The 19860-nt window shown below is 44.6% G+C and overlaps 1 pseudogene; it reads right to left on the reverse strand.

Annotated features, from left to right (window-relative positions):
- Positions 1 to 394: 394 nt before the first annotated feature.
- LOC111171261 (jouberin pseudogene) lies at positions 395 to 18926 on the reverse strand (annotated as a pseudogene).
- Positions 18927 to 19860: the final 934 nt, after the last annotated feature.

Genomic DNA, 19860 nt, shown 5'->3' on the forward strand with positions numbered 1-19860 from the left:
GTGATCACTTCGTTACTAAGTAGTGTATTGTTTAGCCTCCATGTGTTTGTGTTTCTTTCTTTTTTTTTTTTTTGACCTTCTTGAAGTTAAATGTTTTTTTTGTTTTGTTTTGTTTTGTTTTTTGCGGTACGCGGGCCTCTCACTGCTGTGGCCTCTCCTGTCGCGGAGCACAGGCTCCGGACATGCAGGCCCAGCGGCCATGGCTCACGGGCCCAGCCCCTCCGCGGCATGTGGGATCCTCCCGGACTGGGGCACGAACCGGCGTCCCCTGCATCGGCAGGTGGACTCTCAACCACTGTGCCACCAGGGAAGCCCCGAAGTTAAATATTTTATTGATAGACTTAAAATCACACAATTTTAAGAAGAGTCAAGTGAAAAACAAAGAGATGAACTTTCCCATTTTATAACGTCTCACTTCAAAATATATAGTCACATAGTAATGACACTGTTACTCTGGAACTAAAGAAATAATTCAATGTAAAAATTTAAAAACAAGTATTAAGATTTCATTTTTCCATATCCTGGCAGTGCCATCAGATGATGCAGTAAGGATATAGCGATCATCTTTTGACCAGCAAAGATCATAAATGATATTGAGGTGGCCACACAATTCTCTCATGAAACGTCCAGAAGGAATTTCATATAAAATAATTGGATACACATCCCGGCTGGAACAGGCTGCTGCTAATATTCTTCCATTGTGGGAGAAAGCAAGAAAAAACATCCTTGCTCTCCTGCATTTAGTGAGAAGAGGTGCTTGTTTGGGATACGGCAGGCCTGCCCAGGCAGTCGTTTCCACTTCACCGCTTCCTTTGAATCTTCTAATCCAGGTTCTGTGTCTACTGAACGTGCCTCATGGTGTTGTTCACAATACAATGGTTTACCCTTTTCTTCCTGAAGAGCCATCATAGAATGGTAAGATGGCTTTATACATTCTGGAACTTTTAATACTCTTACAGTTACATACAACATTGATAGATAACGATTTCTTGGACATTTTAACCACCACTCAAAAACCTCAATGACATTTGATTGGGATGGAGGCTTTGTGGGTGGGTAATACAGCTGCAAGCAAAGTTTCGAATTGATGTTTACATTTCCATTGGCTCCTAGAAGCTTGAGAAATGCCCAGGCGATTTTCCAGAAGCCACATTCTTGGTTTCGAATTTCAGAGTTGTTCTTAATTTCTTCCATGTTTAAGAAATCAAGAATCTCAAAGAACAGGATGACTTTAGGACTCTCATCAAAATCTCGAAGCAAATAGGGAAAGTTTTCATTAAATATAATTTGTTCTTCCCACTCCGGAAGTCTTGATTTTAACTGTTTAAAGTCATATGGCTGGGTCATGATAGGAAGAATATAATCCACATTCTCTTTTTCATAGTAAGATGAAACAGGCCGTTCACTGTCATCTTTCTTGACATATTGACCAGTATTCTCATCAACCACAAAAATTTTCACCATCGAGTGAGAAATCATAAAGTCTGACTTAAGTCAATCAGTTCAGTGAATGTAAACTCCCAGGACAAGGTCATCATCAAGCAAACATTTGGGATAAACTGGACTATCTCGGCTTGTTATTTCATGAACACCATCACCATCAGTGCCTTCATTAACGTCTGAAACTGTTTTAGCCTTCTTCTTCTCTTTTTTCAGTTTGGATTTTGCATCGTCTTGCACATTGGCTACTACATTTTGTTCCTTTGAGCTTATTTCATCATCTTGATGAGAATCTGAAGTAACTGCTCCAACTGGAGATTCCTTCTTTTGCTCACCTTCAACAGGGTCATCAGAGATGATCAATGTACTTGTTTCAGATTTAGACAGGATTGGAACTTTCTTTTTTTTCTTTTTACACCGTTCAATTTGTCATCACACAATGAAGTATCTGAAGGAAAGGAAGTCTCTGAGGGAAAGTAAGCCAACTGCTCCTTGAGTTTCTTTGGGATTTTCTTCTTAATCTCCTTTGCCATTTCTTTAGCTACTTGGAGCTGGTATACCTGCATCAGTTCTTCCTCATCTAAACTATTTTCTCCTTCCTTGGCCTTCTCACTTTTCTCACGAGTGACACCTGGCAGTGGCTTGGTCCATGCTTTCTGGGGTGTTGCATCCGCCTTCTTCTCAGGAGCTTCCTGCTCCACTTCTTGTGTTGTCACCTGGGGTGCTGTTTTTATAACCTTTTTATTTGCCTTTTCTTGCTTGTCATCCTCCACAGTAACATCATTATCTGGATCTTCAGTTGCTGGCTGCGGATCTCTTGGTTTGTTTTTAGTGACTTGCATGTTCTTCCCTGGGTTCTTAGTGTTAGCAGCACTTATATCATCACTTTTAGTTTCTCTGATTTCCTGAAGATTGCTTCTAACTGCATCAAGCTAATAACCTTGAATTTCCATTATGTCAAAATGGGGCAAATGCAAATTTATTTTCTCGGAACCACAAATGTAGTGGCAATCGATAAAACTTGTGACGACACTCCAATAATGAGAATTTTTCTCCAGATTTGCCAATTTTTTTCTTCAGTTTTTTTCTTTCACGTATTAGATCATCATGGCCCTTAAGCAATTCCTCAAAGCGAACTTTGGTCTTCACGTTTGCTTCACTCTCAACAGTGGGCATATCTCAGCTTCATGGAGAGCATTGAGTTATAGTGTAAAGCACTGATTCAATCAGGATCCTTTTCTCAGATGTAATTAAGAAGGTATTTCACAGGTTCAAGATTCAGCACGAGGTTGACACCGGAGAATAGGGCGCAGACCTGCCCAGGGTCCCGCCGGAGCCTACGCCGGAACCGTGCGGGGTGGGCTGAGAACTAGGCGGCTGCACCACCACTCCAGCCACCAAGCCACCCGGGCTCTTGTGTTTGTATTTCTTACAGATCTTTTCCTGTAATTGATATCTAGTCTCATAGCGTTGTGGTCAGAAAAGATACTTGATACAATTTCAATTTTATTAAATTTACCAAGGCGTCATTTGTGACCCAAGATATGATTTATCCTAGAGAATGTTCCATGAGCACTTGAGAAAAATGTGTATTCTGTTGTTTTTGGATGGAATGTCCTATAAATATCAATTAAGTCCATCTTGTTTAACGTATCATTTAAAGCTTGTGTTTCCTTATTTATTTTCATTTTGGATGATCCATTGGTGAAAATAGGGTGTTAAAGTCCCCTACTAAGAATGTGTTACTGTCGATTTCCCCTTTTATGGCTGTTAGTATTTGCCTTATGTATTGAGGTGCTCCTATGTTGGGTGCATAAATATTTACAATTGTTATATCTTCTTCTTGGATCGATCCCTTGATCATTATGTAGTGTCCTTCTGTGTCTCTTCTTCTTTTAACAACTTTATTGCGGTATACTTGCTTTACAATGGTGTGTTAGTTTCTGCTTTATAACAAAGTGAATCAGTTACACATATACACATGTTCCCATATCTCTTCCCTCTTGAATCTCCCTCCCTCCCACCCTCCCAATCCCACCCCTCCAGGCGGTCACAAAGCACCGAGCTGATATCCCTGTGCTAGGCGGCTGCTTCCCACTAGCTATCTACCCCACGCTTGGCAGTGTATATATGTCCATGCCTCTCCCTCGCTTTGTCACAGCTCACCCTTCCCCCTCCCCATATCCTCTAGTCCATTCTCCAGTAGGTCTGTGTCCTTATTCCTGTCTTACCGCTAGGTTCTTCATGACATTTTTTTTTCTTAAATTCCATATATATGTGTTAGCATACGGTATTTGGCTTTCTCTTTCTGACTTCACTCTGTATGACAGACTCTAGATCTATCCACCTCATTACAAATAGCTCAATTTCGTTTCTTTTTATGGCTGAGTAATATTCCATTGTATATATGTGCCACATCTTCTTTATCCATTCATCCGAGGATGGGCACTTAAGTTGTCTCCATCTCCGGGCTATCGTAAATAGAGCTGCAATGAACATTTTGGTACATGACTCTTTTTGAATTATGTTTTTCTCAGGGTATATGCCCAGTAGTGGGATTGCTGGGTCATATGGTAGTTCTATTTGTAGTATTTTAAGGAACTTCCATACTGTTCTCCATAGTGGCTGTACCAATTCACATTCCCACCAGCAGTGCAGGAGTGTTCCCTTTTCTCCACACCCTCTCCAGCATTTATTGTTTCTAGATTTTTTGATGATGGCCATTCTGACTGGTGGGAGATGATATCTCATTGTAGTTTTGATTTGCATTTCTCTAATGATTAATGATGTTGAGCATTTTTTCATGTGTTTGTTGGCAGTCTGTATCTCTTCTTTGGAGAAATGTCTATTTAGGTCTTCTGCCCATTTTTGGATTGGGTTGTTTGTTTTTTTGTTATTGAGCTGCATGAGCTGCTTGTAAATTTTGGAGATTAATCCTTTGTCAGTTGCTTCATTTGAAAATATTTTCTCCCATTCTGAGGGTTGTCTTTTGTTCTTGTTTATGTTTTCCTTTGCTGTGCAAAAGCTTTGAAGTTTCATTAGGTCCCATTTGTTTATTTTTGTTTTTATTTCCATTTCTCTAGGAGGTGGGTCAAAAAGGATCTTGCTGTGATTTATGTCATAGAGTGTTCTGCCTACGTTTTCCTCTAAGAGTTTGATAGTTTCTGGCCTTACATTTAGGTCTTTAATCCATTTTGAGCTTATTTTTGTGTATGGTGTTAGGGAGTGATCTAATCTCATACTTTTACATGTCATGTACCTGTCCAGTTTTCCCAGCACCACTTATTGAAGAGGCTGTCCTTTCTCCACTGTACATTCCTGCCTCCTTTATCAAAGATAAGGTGACCATATGTGCATGGGTTTATCTCTGGGCTTTCTATCCTGTTCCATTGATCTATATTTCTGTTTTTGTGTCTTGCTTACTGTAGCTTTGTAGTATAGTCTGAAGTCAGGGAGCCTGATTCCTCCAGCTCCGTTTATCGTTCTCAAGATGGCTTTGGCTATTCGGGGTCTTCTGTGTTTCCATACAAATTGCGAAACTTTTTGTTCTAGTTCTGCGAAAAATGCCAGTGGTGGTTTGATAGGAATTGCATTGAATCTGTAGATTGCTTTGGGTAGTAGAGTCATTTTCACAATGTTGATTCTTCCCATCCAAGAACATGGTATATCTCTCCATCTATTTGTATCATCTTTAATTTCTTTCATCAGTGTCTTATAATTTTCTGCTTACAGGTCTTTTGTCTCCTTAGGTAGGTTTATTCCTAGATATTTTATTCTTTTTGTTGCAATGGTAAATGGGAGTGTTTTCTTGATTTCACTTTCAGATTTTTCATCATTAGTGTATAGGAATGCCAGAGATTTCTGTGCATTAATTTTGTATCCTGCAACTTTACCAAATTCACTGATTAGCTCTAGTATTTTTCTGGTAGCATCTTTAGGATTCTCTATGTATAGTATCGTGTCATCTGCAAAGAGTGACAGCTTTACTTCTTCTTTTCCAATTTGGATTCCTTTTATTTCCTTTTCTTCTCTGATTGCTGTGGCTAAAACTTCCAAAACTGTGTTGAATAAGAGTGGTGAGAGTGGGCAACCTTGTCTTTTTCCTGATGTTAGTGGAAATGCTTTCAGTTTTTCACCATTGAGGGTGATGTTGGCTGTGGGTTTGTCATATATGGCCTTTATTATGTTGAGGAAAGTTCCCTCTATGCCTAATTTCTGCAGGGTTTTTATCATAAATGGGTGTTGAATTTTGTCAAAAGCTTTCGCTGCATCTACTGAGATGATCATATGGTTTTTCTCCTTCTATTTGTTAATATGGTTTATCACATTGATAGATTTGCGTATACTGAAGAATCCTTGCATTCCTGGAATAAACCCCACTTGATCATGGTGTATGATCCTTTTAATGTGCTGTTGGATTCTGTTTGCTAGTACTTTGTTGAGGATTTTTGCATCTATGTTCATCAGTGATATTGGCCTGTAGTTTTCTTTCTTTGTGACATCCTTGTCTGGTTTTGGTATCAAGGTGATGGTGGCCTCGTAGAATGAATTTGGGAGTGTTCCTCCCTCTGCTATATTTTGGAAGAGTTTGAGAAGGATAGGTGTTAGCTCTTCTCTAAATGTTTGCTAGAATTCGCCTGTGAAGCCATGTGGTCCTGGGCTTTTGTTTGTTGGAAGATTTTTAATCACAGTTTCAATTTCAGTGCTTGTGATTGGTCTGTTCATATTTTCTATTTCTCCCTGATTCTGTCTTGGCAGGTTGTGCATTTCTACGAAGTTGTCCATTTCTTCCAGGTTGTCCATTTTATTGGCATAGAGTTGCTTGTCGTAATCTCTCATGATCTTTTGTACTTCTGCAGTGCCAGTTGTTACTTCTCCTTTTTCATTTCTAGTTTTATTGATTTGAGTCTTCTCCCTTTTTTTCTTCATGAGTGTGGCTAATGGTTTATCAATTTTGTTTATCTTCTCAAAGAACTAGCTTTTAGTTTTATTGATATTTGCTTTTGTTTCCTTCATTTCTTTTTCATTTATTTCTGATCTGATCTTTATGATTTCTTTCCTTCTGCTAACTTTGGGGGATTTTTGTTCTTCTTTCTCTAATTGCTTTAGGTTCAAGGTTAGGTTGTTTATTTGAGATGTTTCCTGTTTCTTAAGGTAGGACTGTATTGCTATACACTTCCCTCTTAGAACTGCTTTTGCTGCATCCCATAGGTTTTGTGTCGTCATGTCTCTATTGTCATTTGTTTCTAGGTATTTTTTGATTTCCTCTTTGATTTCTTCAGTGATCACTTCGTTATTAAGTAGTGTATTGTTTAGCCTCCATGTGTTTGTATTTTTTACAGATCTTTTCCTGTAATTGGTATCTAGTCTCATGGCATTGTGGTCGGAAAAGATACTTGATACAATTTCAATATTCTTAAATTTACCAAGGCTTCATTTGTGACCCAAGATATGATCTATCCTGGAGAATGTTTCATGAGCACTTGAGAAAAATGTGTGTTCTGTTGTTTTTGGATGGAGTGTCCTATAAATATCAATTAAGCCCATCTTGTTTAATGTATCATTTAAAGCTTGTGTTTCCTTATTTATTTTAATTTTGGATGACCTGTCCATTGGTGCAAGTGGGGTGTTAAAGTCCCCTACTATGAATGTGTTACTGTCGATTTCCCCTTTTATGGCTGTTATTATTTGCCTTATGTATTGAGGTGCTCCTATGTTGGGTGCATAAATATTTACAATTGTTATATCTTGTTCTTGGATCGATCCCTTCATCATTATGTAGTGTCCTTCTGTGTCTCTTCTAATAGTCTTTATTTTAAAGTCTATTTTGTCACATATGAGAATTGCTACTCCAGCTTTCTTTTGGTTTCCATTTGCATGGAATACCTTTTTCCATCCCCTCACTTTCAGTCTGTATGTATCTCTAGGTCTGAAGTGCATCTCTTGTAGACAGCATATATATGGGTCTTGTTTTTGTATACATTCAGCCAGTCTGTGTTTTTTGGTGGGAGCATTTAATCCATTTACATTTAAGGTAATTATCGATATGTATGTTCCTATTCCCATTTTATTAATTGTTTGGGGTTTGTTATTGTAAGTCTTTTCCTTCTCTTGTGTTTCTTGCCTAGAGAAGATCCTTTAGCATTTGTTGTAAAGCTGGTTTGGTGGTGCTGAACTCTCTCAGCTTTTGCTTGTCTGTAAAGATTTTAATTTCTCCATCAAATCTGAATGAGATCCTTGCTGGATAGAGTAATCTTGGTTGTAGGTTTTTCTCCTTCATCACTTTAAATATGTCCTGCCAGTCCCTTCTGGCTTGCAGAGTTTCTGCTGAAAGTTCAGCTGTTAACCTTATGGGTATTCCCTTGTGTGTTATTTGTTGTTTTTCCCTTGCTGCTTTTAATATCTTTTCTTTTTATTTAATTTTTGACAGTTTGATTAATATGTGTCTTGGAGCGTTTCTCCTTGGATTTTTCCTGTATGGGACTCTCTGTGCTTCCTGGACCTGATTAACTATTTCCTTTCCCATATTAGGGAAGTTTTCAACTAAAATCTCTTCAAATATTTTCTCAGTCCCTTTCTTTTTCTCTTCTTCTTCTGGAACCCCTAAAATTCGAATGTTGGTGCATTTAATGTGTCCCCGAGGTCTCTGAGACCGTCCTCAGTTCTTTTCATTCTTTTTTCTTTATTCTGCTCTGCAGTAATTATTTCCACTATTTTCACTTCCAGGTCACTTATCCGTTCTTCTGCCTCAGTTATTCTGCTGTTGATCCCTTCTAGAGTATTTTTAATTTCATTTGTTGTGTTGTTCATCATTGCTTGTTTCCTCTTTAGTTCTTCTAGGTCCTTGTTAAATGTTTCTTGCATTTTCTCTATTCTATTTCCAATATTTTGGATCATCTTTACTATCATTATTCTGAATGTTTTTTCAGGTAGACTGCCTATTTCCTCTTCATTTGTTAGGTCTGGTGGAGTTTTATCTTGCTTCTTAATCTGCTGTGTGTTTTTCTGTCTTCTCATTTTGCTTATCTTACTGTGTTTGGGGTCTCCTTTTTCAGGCTGCAGGTTCGTTTTTCCCATTGTTTCCGGTGTCTGTCCCCAGTGGCTAAAGTTGGTTCAGTGGGTTGTGTAAGATTCCTGGTGGAGGGGACTAGTGCCTGTGTTCTGGCGGATGAGGCTGGATCTTGTCTTTCTGGTGGGCAGGTCCACGTCTGGTGGTGTGTTTTGGGGTGTCTGTGGACTTATTATGATTTTAGGCAGCCTCTCTGCTAATGGGTGGGGTTGTGTTCCTGTCTTGCTAGTTGTTTGGCATAGGGTGTCCAGCACTGTAGCTTGCTGGTCATTGAGTGAACCTGGGTTTTGGTGTTGAGATAGAGATCTGTGGGAGATTTTCACCGTGTAATATTACATGGAGCTGAGAGGTGTCTTGTGGACCAGTGTCCTGACGTTGGCTCTCCCACCTCAGAGGCACAGTCCTGATGCCTGGCTGGAGCACCAAGAGCCTTTCATCCACATGGCTCAGAATAAAAGGGAGAAAAAAGTAGAAAGGAAGAAAGAAAGAAAGAAAGAGGATAAAAGAAAATAAAATAAAGTAAGATAAAATAAAATAATTAAAATAAAAAATAATTATTAGGAAAAAAAAATTTTTCTAAAGTAAAAAAAAAAAAAAAGGACGGATAGAACCCTAGGACAAATGGTGAAAGTAAAGCTATACAGACAAAAATCTCACACAGAAGCATACACATACACATTCACAAAAACGGGAAAAGGGGAAAATATAATAAATCTTGCTTTCAAAGTCCACCTCCTCAATTTGGGATGACTGGTTGTCTATTCAGGTATTCCACAGATGCAGGGTACATCAGGTTGATTGTGGAGATTTAATCAGGTGCTCCTGAGGCTGCTGGGAGAGATTTCCCTTTCTCTTCTTTGTTTGCACAGCTCCCGGGGCTCAGCTTTGGATTTGGCCCCGCCTCTGCGTGTAGGTCGCCAGAGGGCATCTGTTCTTGGCTCAGACGGGACGCGTTAAAGGATTCGCTGATTCGGGGGCTCTGGCTCACTCAGGCCATGGGGAGGGAGGGGCATGAAGCGGGGCAAGCCTGCCGCGGCAGAGGCCGGCATGACGTTGCACCAGCCTGAGCTGTGCCGTGCATTCTCCCGGGTAAGTTGTCCCTGGATCCCGTGACCCTGGCAGTGGCGGGCTGCACAGGCTCCCTGGAAGGGAGGTGTGGATAGTGACCTGTGCTCGCACACAGGCTTCTGGGTGGCAGCAGCAGCAGCCTTAGCGTCTCATGCCCGTCTCTGGGGCCCGCGCTGTTAGCGGCGGCTCGCGCCCGTCTCTGGAGCTCCTTTAAGCATCGCTCTTAATCCCCTCTCCTTGCGCACCAGGAAACAAAGAGGGAAGAAAAAGTCTCTTGCCTCTTTGGCAGGTCCAGACATTTCCCTGGACTCCCTCCCGGCTAGCCGTGGTGCACTAACCCCTTCAGGCTGTGTTCACGCTGCCAGTCGAGTTTTCTAAATGTGTGATTCTGGGTCTGTTCTGTCATTAAGTTCATGTGTAGCAATTGTGATATTCCACCTATATCTGATATCTTATGCTAAGTCTCTTTTTCTGTCTGACATATGTCACTGAGAATGATCATACCGAAGTACACTCGAGTGGTTGCAACTGGCCTTATTTCATTGATTTCATCTTTGAATGAAATTGGCCTTATTTCATTGACATCTTCTTTATCCATGTTTTCCTTCCAAGGAAATTGCTGTTGTATCCAAGTCGAGGCTCTTGTAAACAGATCCGAACTAAACGTTGTGGTGCCAGTGTCCTGTTGAGTTTTTGTTTTCCCTAAATATACGCCCATGAGTGGAAGTGCCGTGTGTTCTATACGTTTGTTTCTTAGACTTTTTTGGGAAACACAAGACACTTCTCCAGAGTGCCGTTGGCAATTTACATCCCACAATCAGCAGAAAAAGGCTACCTTTTCTCCAGGCCCTTCCGTGAATTTTCTGGTTTTTACTCTTTGTGAGGATGGCCCTTCGTGCTGATGAGAAGTGATACCTCTTTGTAGTGTTGATTTGCACCACACGCCTGCTTGGTTGGCGAAAAAGGGCATATGCTTTTTCCTGAATATATTCAGGAAAAATGCATACGCCCTTTTTGGCCAAGGGCATTGATGAAGAAGTTCTGCCCCTTTCCATGTGCTTTCGAGGAGAGACCAATCTCCCTTTCAAATCCCGTTCCTGCAATTCTGCCTTGTTTCAAGTCCCTTTTCGTGACTTACCTCAAGGCATTTTTCTACATTAGGTATCTTTTACAATCCTACATGATTGTGAATTGCAGTGCCTCTGAGCTCCACTTTTCAACTTGTTTCCTTGGGAACTGGCCACAAAACAGCAGGATTGCTTCAAGCCCTATTCCTGTTCAGAGGGCAAGCTGAGCCTTTGATCAATTCGTCTTCCTCATTGGAAATTAGAGTGGCATGCACCTGTCCAAACACCCAGGCGTTGTCTCTCATTGTTCTCCCCATTCCAGTTCATCCTCCAGACAAATTCCAATCTGTGTGAAAGAGGGTGTTGAAGGTGCTGACTTACCCAACTGGGGAGATGTTTAGGAAAGAGGCTGGAGGTGGGAACCAGAGCGCCAGAAATTGAAGTGGTTTTTCCAAACTCTTCCCGATCTGATGGTGTACCATCCTCTGGGTGTCCCATGCGTGTTTTAGCTCTACGAAGGCTCACCTGCATCTGGAGATTTGGGATCCATGGAATCAGGACCAGGCAGTATTACTCTAAAGGGACTGCGTTTGCTGACTCATGCTCACCAAGCATCGCAGCCCCACCAGTTTCCAGCCTTAGGTCCCATCCAACTGTATGTTTAGATATTGTCAATCCAAGTTGCATCGCAGCCCCTGAACGAATTCTGTAAGAATTTATCTCCCACTCAGTGTCTTTTTTTTTTTTTTGTAATTTATTTTTATAATGGGGTGTAGCTGACTTTCAGTGCTGTATTCCTTGCTGCAATACATTCACTTGATTAACTTACAGAGAGGCATTGATAAATTCTTTTTCAGATTCTAACCAGTCATATATAATCTTTTCCGGTGTGTAGAGTTTGCTGAGTCCAGTCCTTTGAGTTTTAGAGTAAGTCTTGTTGATTCCCTATTTGGTCTATGGAACGGCATGTGTGCTCATTTGTAACCCCTGGTTTATGCCTCATGTCAACTGACCTTTGCACTCCAGCGGTCATAAGTGTGCTTTCTAAATGTGTGATTCTGTGTCTCTTTTGTCATTTAGTTCATGTGCAGCAATTTGATATTGCACCTATAACTGATACCGTATGATAAGTCTATTTTTCTGTCTGACTTATGTCACTGAGAATGATCTTGCCTAAGTACACCAGAGTTGCTGCAACTGGCGTTATTTCATTGATTTCATGGCTGAGTTATTTTCCATTGTACATATGTATCACATCTTCTGTATCCATGTTTTCCTTGCAAGGAAATTTTGGTTGTATCCATGTCGAGGCTCTTGTAAACAGAGCAGCACTAAAACTTGTGGTGCCTGTGTCCTGTCGAGTTTTGGTATTCCCAAGATATATGCCCATGAGTGGAAGTGCCGTATGCTCTGTACGTTTCTTTCTTAGATTGTTTTGGGAAACACAATACACTTCTCCCTAGTGTTGTTGGCACTTAACCTTCCCACAATCAGCGTAAAAATGCTCTCTTTTCCCCAGGCCCTATCCTGCATTTCTGGTTTTTACACTTTGTGAGTGTGGCCCTTCGGACTGATGGGAAGTGATACCTCTTGGTAGTGTTTATTTGCAACATGGGCCGGCTTCGTTGTCCAAAAAGGGCGTATGCGTTTTTCCTGAATATATTCAGGAAAAACGCATACACCTTTTTGGCCAGCGGCATCATTGAAGATGTTCTGCCCCTTTCCACGTGCATTCGAGGCCAGACCAACCTCCCTCTTGAAATCCTGTTCCTGCAATTCTGCCTTGCTTTCCAGTCCTTTTTCGTGACTTACCTCAAGGCATTTTTCCACATTTTGTATCTTTTAGAATCCTGCATGATTGTGAATTGCAGTGCCCCTGAGCTCCACTTTTCAACTTGTTTCTTTGGGAACTGGACACAAAACAGCAGGGTTGCTTCAAGCCCTATTCTGGTTCAGAGGGCAAGCTGAGCTTTTGGTTAATTCCTCTTCCTCACTGGAAATTAGAGTGGCATGCGCCTGTCCAAACACCTTGGCATTGTCTCTCATTGTTTTCCCCATTCCTGTTCATCCTCCGGACAAATTCCAAACTGTGCAAAAGAGGGTGTTGTAGGTGCAGACTTCCCCAAGTGGGGAGTTTTTTAGGAAAGTGGCTGGAGGTGGGAACCCCAGCGCCAGGAATTGAGGTGGTTTTTCCAAACTCTTCCCCATCTGATGGTGTACCATCCTCTGGGTGTCCCATGCATGTTTTAGCTGTACGAAGGGTCACCTGCATCTGGAGATTTAGGACCCATGGAATCAGGACCAGGCAGTATTACTCTAAGTGGCTGCCTTTGCTGACTCATGCTCACCAAGCTCTCAGCCCTAAGAGTGTCTAGCCTTAGGTCCCATCCAGCTGTGTGTTTAGATATGGTCAATCCAGGTTACTTTGCAGACTCTGAATGAGTTGTGTAAGAATTTTCCTTTCACTCAGTGTCTTTTTTTTTCTATAATTTATTTTTACAATGGGGAGTAGCTGATTTTCAGTGCTGTGTTTCTTGCTGCTGTACATCCACTTGATTCATGTACAGAGATACATTGATAAATTATTTGTCAGATTCTTACCAGTAGTATATAATCTTTTCCTGTGTGTAGAGTGAGCCGAGTCCAGTCCTCTGAGGTTAGAGTAAGTCTTGTTGATTCACTATTTGGTCTACTGAATGGTATGTGTGCTCATTTCAAACTCCTGGTTTATGCCTCCCGTCAACCGACCTTCACACTCTTGCAGTCATAAGTGAGTTTTCTAAGTGTATGATTCTGTGTCTATTTTGTCATTTAGTTCATGTGTAGAAATTGTGATATTCCACCTATAGCTGATATCTTATGATAAGTCTCTTTTTCTGTCTTACTTTTGTCACTGAGCATGATCGTACCTAAGTACACTGGAGTGGCTGCAACTGGACTTATTTCATTGATTTCATGGATGAGTTATATTCCATTGTATATGTGTATGACATCTTCTTTATCCATGTTTTCCTTCCAAGGAAATTTCAGTTGTATCCAAGTCGCGGCTCTTGTAACATACCAGCATTACACGTTGTGGTGCCTGTGTCCTGTCGAGTTTTTGTTTTCCCAAGGTACACGCCCATGAGTGGAAGTGCCATATGCTATATAGCTTTGTTTCTTAGATTTTTTTGGGAAACACAATACACTTCTCCAAAGTGCCTTGGCAATTTACCTTCCCCAATCAGCCTAAAACGGCTCCCTTTTCTCCACGTCCTATCCTGCCTTTCTGGTTTTTACACTTTCTGAGGATGGCCCTTGCGACTGGTGCAAAGTGATGTCTCTTTGTAGTGTTGATTTGCACCCTGTGCCTGCTTGCTTGGCCAAAAAGGGCATATGCGTTTTTTTCTGAATATATTCATGTAGAACACATATGCCCTTTTTGGCCAATGGCATCGCTGAAGAAGTTCTGCCCCTTTCCAAGTGCATTAGAGGTGAGACCAATGCCCCTCTTGAAATCCGGTTCCCGCAATTCTGCCTTGCTTTCAAGTCCTTTTTGGTCAGTTACCTCAAGACATTTTTCCACGTTAGGTATCTTTTACAATCCTGCACGATTGGGAATTGCAGTGCCCCTGAGGTCTACTTTTCAACTTGTTTCTTTGGAAACTGGACACAAAACAGCTGGATTGCTTCAAGCCCTATTCCGGTTCCAAGGGCAAGCTGAGCCTTTGGTCAATTCGTCTTCCTCATTGGAAATTAGAGTGGCATGTGCCTGCCCAAATACCTAGGGCTTGTCTCTCATTGTTTCCCCCCGTTGCAGTTCATCCTCCGGACAAATTCCAGACTGTGCGAAAGAGGATGTTGAAGGTGATGACGTCCCCTAGTGGGGAGATTGTTAGGAAAGAGTCTGGAGGGGGGAACCCGAGCACCCGGAGATGAGGAGATTATGTGCCTTTTCTTAAACTCTTCCCGATGCAACGTTGTACCATCGTCAGTGTGTCCCATGCATATTTTAGCTCTACGAAGGGTCCTCTGCACCTGGAGATTCGGGATCCATGGAATGGGGATCAGGAAGTATTACTCTAAAGGGGCTGCATTTGCTGACTCATCCTCACCATGCCTCTCAGCCCCACGAGTGTCCAGCCTTAGGGCCCATCCAGTTGTGGGTCTAGTTGTGGTCAATCCAGGTTGCATCACAGCCCCTGAGTGTATTTTGTAACATTTTCTCTCTGTGTTTTTTTTTGTTTGTTTTTTTGTAATTTATTTTTATAATGGGGTGTAGCTGATTTTCAATGCTGTCTTTCTTTCTGCTGCACATCCACTGTTTCACTTACAGAGAGACATCCATAAATTCTTTTTCAGATTCTTACCAGTTTTATATATTCGTTTCTGGTGACTAGAGTGTGCTGAGTGCAATTCTTGAGCTATAGAGTAGGTCTTGTCGATTATCTATTTGGTCTTTGGACTGGTATCTGTGCTAATTTCAACCCTCTAGTTTATGTCTCACCCCACCCCACCTTTCCCCTTTAACAGCCCTTAAGTGTGTTTTCTAAATGTGTGACTCTGTTTCTGTTTTGTAATTTAGTTCATGTGTAGCCATTTTTAGATTCCACCTATAAATGATACCTTATGCTAAGTGTCTTTTTGTGTCTGACTTATGTCACTTAGCATGATCGTACCTAAGTCTACCCGAGTTGCTGCAACTGGCCTTATTTCATTGATTTCATGGCTGCGTACTATTCCATTGTACATAAGTACCATATCTTCTTTATCCATTTTTTCCTTCCAAGGATATTTATATTGTTTTCAAGTCGAGGCTCCTGCAAAAGTGCTGCACCAATATTTGGAGTGCCTGTGTCCTATCGATTTATGGTTATCCCGAGATAAACACCCAGGAATGGAAGTGCCGTATGCTCTGTAGCTCTATTGTTTTTTAATTAATTAATTAATCTTTTGTGCCTGTGTTGGGTCTTCATTATTGCACATGGAGTTTCTCTAGTTGCAGGAACTTGGGGCTACTCTTCGTTGAAGTGCATGGTCTTCTCATTGCAGTGTCTTGTCTTCTTTTGGAGCCCAGGCTCTAGGCGTCAGGCTTCAGTAGCTGTGGCACATGGGCTCCGTAGTTGTGGCTCATGGGCTGTAGAGCACAGGCTTGGTAGTTGTGGCGCACGTGCTTAGTTGCTCCACAGCATGTGTTATCTTTCAGGACCAGGGCTCGAACCCGTGTCCTCTGCCTTGGCAGTTGGATTCTTAACCTCTGCGCCACCAGGAAGTCCCTGTAGCTCTATTTTTTAGAATTTTTAGGAAACATCATACCTTTCTCCAGCATGGCTGTTAGCAGTTGACATTCCCATCATCAGTGTAGCAGGGTTCTCTTTTCTCCACGTCCTCTCCTCCATTTCTTGTTTTTACACTTTGTGAGGATGGCCATTCTGACTGGGGCAAAGTGCTACATCTTATAGTGTTGATTTGTACTTCCTGCATGTTTGGTTGGCCACAAAGTTCGTATGGGTTTCAACCTGTACACCTTTTTTGGCCAACTGAATCATAGGCAATGTTGAGCAGCTTTCATGTGCTTTAACGGCGAGTCCAATCTACCTCTTGCAATCCGGTTCCTGCAATCCTGCCTTGTTTTCAAGTCCTTTACAGTTACTTACCCCAAGCCATTTTTCCATGATAGTTGTCATTTACAACACTGCAGACGTGGTGGATTGCAATGCCCCTGAGCAACTGTCTTCAACTTGTTTCTGGAACTGGCCACAAAGTGGCAGGATTGCTTCAAGCCCCATTCTGGTTAAAGGGCCAGCCTGAGCCTTTGGGAAATTCCTCTTCCTGATTGGAAATTAGAGTGGCATGTGCTGTCCAAACATGTAGAGCTTGTCTCGTTCCTTTCCCACCTTCCCCTTCACCCTCTGGACAAATTCCAAGCCGTGCACGACCGGCTGTTGAGGGTGTTGACTTCCCCAGGTGGGGAGACTCTAAGGAAAGAGGATGGAGCAGGGAACCCCTCCCCCAGGACATGTGGAGATAAGGTGACTTTTCCAAACTCTTCCCGCCCACCCTACCCCCCATCCTCTGGGGTTCTGTCCGGACACCACGTGGTTTCCAGCAGTTCGGGGCTCTGGCACCGACCTGGAGGGAGCAGCCCTGCTACCCGCGCCTACAGCACCGCCTCTCTCCGTCCTGCCATCAGGCACAGTCTTCACCTTCCCCGCTGCCTCGGATGCTCCGTCTCCGCACTGTCCTGTGATCAGCCCCTCGTCCCCACCGCCGTCTCCCCCAGCTCCACACCCCTCCTCCAGCCTCAGGGATGACCCAGGACCCTTCCTGGGCTCCCCACCTGCCCACCCTTGGTCTGTGTCCTCAATCCACCTGTGCAGACAGGTGAGGATCCCCTCCAGAGGCTCCCAAATGCTTCACCCCTACATCCTCCCTGGGGTTGGCCCGTGTCCTGTCGGGATGTTCCACCCTCAGCAAGCCCCCAAGTACATGGCAAGGGCAGGCATCAGGCCTGCCGCGTGCACTGCTGTGCGTCCTGCTGTATACACAGGCATGACACTGCCCAGGGTGCAGGAAAGGCAGCCTTACCTCGGGACGTGGGGAGAGGGGCTGCCCACAGGGTGGACGTCAGCTCTCGGCTCACCAGGCAAGGGCAGCCGGGTTCTCGCTCCTTGGACCCTTTCTCACCCAGCCGGACCATGACCCGGCTTTGTTCCCACCCCTGTTGTCCCTCCATTGGCCTCGCTCTTGTGAGCAGAGCAGGACAGTGTGGTCTGTGGTCACAGGCTGAGACACACAGACACTGGCTGAGCCGCGTGCACTCATGCTGACTACACAGGACGGGCACTGCACCAGGGCCTGTGCGGTGTGGGTTCATCTGCCCACAGAGAGGCTGGGCCTCTGCTCCTGGCTCTAGGAGGTCACCCTGAGTCTGACAGGAGTGTCCATGCTCCATGGGCCTCAGTCCAGGCTGGTCTGTGTTGATGGCACGATGCACAGTGGGGCTTCCTGAGTTGCCCCTGGGGGCTGGAGGCTAAGGTCAGGCACATGGTGGTCCCACATTGACGTGACAGACCCCAATAAACCCTGCACTTCAGGACTCAGGTGGGATTCCCTGGGCTGCCACAACCGAGGAAGCTGGACCCTGCTCATCCCCTCTGTGCTCGCTGATTTTAACTTGCATCCTTCACCATAATAAACCCTGGGTATAACAGCTTCAGGGAATTCTGGGAGCCTCCAAGATAAAAGAAGCTGGGGAGGGCATCTCTGGGTCCCCAACTCTGTAGTTGGGGTCAGAAGTCGGTGGGGAGGATCTTGGGGCCCTGGAAGCTGAAGGACCCCTCTACCAGGGGAGGGGTAGGAGACCCGGGTGGTAGTTAAGCTGAGTCCTGCATAGGAGGCTTCCTAGCCCCAGGGATCCCGAAGAGGCCGGCTCCCTCCTCCCCCCAGCCCCCAGGCCTGGTCCCTGCTCTTGAGAGATTCCCTAGGGTGGGGTCCTGGTGCTGGAGGTGCCCCGATGTTGTGGCCTCCTGAGTCTCCAGTGAGGATAACAGGAGTGGGGGAAGACTTGTTCACAGAAAGGGAGCTTCTGCCAGAACAAAGCCTGGGTCTGCTGCCCCCGACCCTAGGTGCACTGGGGCAGGAATGTGAGAACGAGGGTCCCTCCCCTCCCAAGACACCCAGGACACATGGGCACTGGTCGCTGGACTCCCACACAATATTAAAATCTCTCACATACGCCTGATGGATGAGAGACACTATTTAAAGACTATTAATGGGGCCAGGGGGTCCCAGAGGGTGAAGCTGGGTGTGGGGAGAGTTGGAAAATCACCCAAGGACACGCTTATCCTGCAGCGACCCCCCAGGTGAGCTCAGGTGGAGGTGGACCCGTCAAGTCAGAGCCCACATTCGGGGTCTTTGGGGGACAAATAGCCAAGCACCCTCAGTCCTTGCCTTCACTTGCTGCAGTTAGGGCCTGTCCTGTCTTCTTCATGGTCAAATTCTCACCCCTCCCAGAAGCCCTCTTGGGGGCTAATGGGATGGGAGTGTCCATGGCAGGACTAGAGGGTCTGTGGTGGGCTGGAGGCCTCGTGGCAGGCAGGAGGGCTCCCACCGACCCTGCCAGTCCATACCTCACGGTCATAGGCCTGCACAGAGTCCACCAGGCTGTGGATGTGGTAGAAGGTGCAGAGGTACGGGGACCGCTCCATCTCATGCAGGTGTCTGACCACCGAGTGGTCAGTGAAGTATTCACAGGGAGCCCTGGCCGTGCTCACACCCTTCCGGGAAGGACACTTCAGCATGGTCCCTGGAATGACCGGGAGGTCAGCCAGAAGTGCCCCCCACCCAACCTCACTGTTAACCACAGGAAACAAGAGACAACTCCATGCAGAAAGACAGAACATCACCAGCCTGATGCTGTCCTGAGGAAGGTCGGCTGGCATCTGGGAACTGGGTGCTATGGTGGGTCGAATAGGGGGGTCCCCCAAAAGTTAGGTTCACGTCATGCCCCCCAGAATCTGAGAAAAGAACCTTATTTGGAAGTAGGGTATTTGCAGGTATAATTAGTTACAGATCTGGAGATGAGGTCATCCTGGATCCAGGTGGCCCTAAATCAGTGACAGTGTCCTTCTAAGAGACCATAGGAGAGACACAGACACACAGGAGACACCATGTGAAGACAGAGGTAGAGACGGGAGGGATGCGGCCACAAGCCGAGGGATGCCTGGAGTCCCCAGAAGCCAGAAGAGGCAGGCAGGACCCTCCCCTGGAGCCTCCGGAGGGAGCACCGCCCTGGGACACCTTCTTCTCAGAGTCTGGTCTCCAGGACTGAGAGAGGACAGGTTTCTGTTTCTCTGAGCCTCCATTTGTGGTTGTTTGTCACAGCTGCCCCGGGAAGCTAATGCAGCTGGTGAGCAGCTCCCTGGCCTGATCTAAACCCTGCCTCCTCCCGTTAGGGGCAGCCTCCTACGCCTGTGCTGTGTGCACAAACCATGTGGTTCATGCTGAACCCCGGATCCCCTTCTGGGCACTGGCATTTTGGGGGGTGAGGGCAGACAACACCACGTGACCAACCCCCAGCCGGGTGCCAAGTCTCTAATGAGCTTCCCTGGGGGGACAGGGGTGCGGGTAACTGTCATGGTTCTGCCCTTCGTCGCTGGGTGAAGAGACACCCTAGAGACCCTCGAGGGAAGGAGGGGACATGAAGGGTCATAAGGTGACCGGAGCAGGGGCCCT

Source organism: Delphinapterus leucas, chromosome 9 (genome assembly GCF_059928025.1).
Source record: "Delphinapterus leucas isolate spDelLeu-1000000601 "Yukka" chromosome 9, BTC_Dleu_Yukka2, whole genome shotgun sequence".
Lineage (NCBI taxonomy): Eukaryota > Metazoa > Chordata > Mammalia > Artiodactyla > Monodontidae > Delphinapterus > Delphinapterus leucas.